This window comes from Panthera uncia (genome assembly GCF_023721935.1).
Source record: "Panthera uncia isolate 11264 chromosome B2 unlocalized genomic scaffold, Puncia_PCG_1.0 HiC_scaffold_24, whole genome shotgun sequence".
Classification (NCBI taxonomy): domain Eukaryota; kingdom Metazoa; phylum Chordata; class Mammalia; order Carnivora; family Felidae; genus Panthera; species Panthera uncia.
Window position 1 is genome coordinate 34204745 of NW_026057580.1, and position 2625 is coordinate 34207369.

The 2625-nt window shown below is 42.1% G+C and overlaps 1 pseudogene; it reads left to right on the plus strand.

Moving 5' to 3' along the window:
• The first annotated feature begins 1604 nt into the window (after positions 1 to 1604).
• On the plus strand, positions 1605 to 2168 carry LOC125938112 (60S ribosomal protein L10a-like; annotated as a pseudogene).
• The last annotated feature ends 457 nt before the right edge of the window (positions 2169 to 2625 follow it).

Here is a 2625-nt window from a genome sequence, read left to right on the forward strand (position 1 = left end):
ACATATATTTGTGGGAGTATATGTGTGTGTGTGCATGTGTGTCATCACACCCTTGTGTTGTTATAATTACAACCAAAGGAATCATCACCATCACACTCCTGTGACAACAACTCACAGAGCTTTAACATTTTTTGTGTTTTATGTCTGAAAAGGAGGGATGTGGAAGAGTGGAAACGACTCATTTCCAGCTGCTTTTGTCCTCAGGTATAAAGCATAACAAGTTTCAAGAGCAAAGGAGGAATGTAAAGGGTAAGAATAAAAGGAATCACTCTTTGAAAACTAATGGCAAGTGATAAAAATAAGTTACTAAAAGACAGAGCACCTTTTGATACAGAGCAAGCTTTGATTCTGACAGTGCTGGCTCTTGCTGGAACAAGCACAGAGAAATGAGAGCCTTGGCTATTTCAACCCTTAGACACCTACCCCAGAAAATCCTGCTGGAACCAATTACCAAGCATTTTATAGATTCCTGCCATAAGCTCTGCCAAAGATGCCATCTGCTCAGACCCACCTAGCACTGACCTGTTGGTTTCCTAACCTGCACATGTACTGGTAGGATGCAGCTGCCTAATACAACCTGCCTGCCTCTAACCCATGCCCGGAGTTAGTCTTACAACGAGATGGCTTAGATAGCTAATGGGTTAGACAGCAGTGCATCCTGAAAATGAGGTCATACAAGCCGCCAGCCTTCCAGTCTCTCTTGGGTAATGAGCCGCTGGGAAATGCATTGAATGGGACCACCTTTAAGAAGACACAGAGAAATACATCATCTATTTACCACCAGGCTTATACCTGACCATGGAGAAAGCTTTCAAAATGAAAAATTATAAAACATAATGCTGTGAAACAGAACTGTAATTCTCTTGTTAGTTGGAATCAGGTCACTGGAAAGAGAGCACAAGTTGCTTCTTAGACAAATGGCTTGAATGTAAAAGGGAGTGAGAATCTGGGATGTTCCAACTCATATCTTTCCCCACATACCCTCGTTCTTTTAGAGCTTTTTGTTTGCTGAGAAAGATGGGAATGACTCCTCTGAGACATTCGGAAGCAAGTAAGGGTGATAAAAAGCACTTTGGGGTGGAAACAGGAGACTTGGGTGGGGCTGTTGGTGTACTTATTACTAGTGCTTTCACTTGGAGCTAGTTTCTTAGCTTTGATGCTTCTCAGCACCCTGATCTGTAAAACAAAGGTGAGAATACCTTTCCTGTCCACCTCGTGGTGTTTTGAAAATTGAAGAGAGAATGTCTATAAAGATCTAAACACTCTTGGTTACAACACACACTGAATGTTATTAGTACTGCAAAGTCATTTGTGTGTTATCATACTTGTATTGCTCTGTGAAAGATTCTTAAAATATCCAGACTCAAAGATCAGCACACAGAGACTGTGTTGACATTAATAAAAGCTCAGGTCAAACAAAAATCATTTCCTTGCCTTAATCCAAACTTCCAGCTCTCTTTTCTGGTTATTGTGGCACAAGGCAACATGAGTAGCAGTTTCCTGAAGTGCCCTGTTCTAAGCGGTGCTGGAAGTCCTGCATGGGAACTAGCCTAAGTGTGGGAAGTTTTTGGAGACGGTGGAGTTGCAGATCATCTTGAAGAACTATGACCCATGGAAGGACAAACACTTCTTGGGCACCATCAGGCTTGAGTCCACTCCCCACCTCAAGCTCTCTGTATGTGTTTGGGGAAACCAGCAGTACTGTGATGAGGCCAAGGCTGTGGATATTCCCCACATGGACATTGAGGTGCTGAAGAAACTCAAGAATAAAAAATTAGTCAAGAAGCTGGCCAAGAAGTATGATGCCTTTCTGGCTTCAGAATCTCTGATCAGGCAGATCCCATGAAGCCTGTATCCTGGCCTGAATAAGGCTGGCAATTTCCCTTCCTTGCTGACCTACGTGGTGGCCAGAGTTGATGAAGTGAAGCCCATGATCTAATTCCAGATGAAGAAGGTGCTGTGTCTGGCAGTGGCTGTTGGCCACCTATGAAGATGGCAGATGATGAGCTTGTGTACAATACCTACTTGGCTGTCAATTTCCTGGTATCATTGCTCAGGAAGAATCGGCAGAATGTCTGGGCTTTATACATCAAGAGCACCATGGGCAAGCCCTGGCACCTGTACTAACGCACAGCTTAATAAACCCTTGTGCTACCATTAAAAACAATAACAATTGTCACTTACAGTGTTCATATTATGCTTACTTAAAAAACTTTTTCAGTCTCAGATCACTTTTTTTTTTTTTAGAAAACAACAACAACAATGACAATAACACCTACCACCACCAAACTTCCAGGTGGCTGGGATTCATGCACCCTTGAGTCCCTGTATGGGATAGGAACTGTATTCCGTGTGCTCACGGGTCATTTAAAGCTTCTGCTTCAAAGCACTTTCAACAATAGTCAAATTATGGAAAGAGCCTAAATGTCCATCAACTGATGAATGGCTAAAGAAGTTGTGGTTTATATATACAATGGAATAATACTTGGCAATGAGAAAGAATGAAATATGGCCTTTTGTAGCAACGTGGTTGGAACTGGAGAGTGTTATGCTAAGTGAAATAAGTCATACAGAGAAATACAGATACCATATGGTTTCACTCTTATGTGGATCCTGAGAAACTTA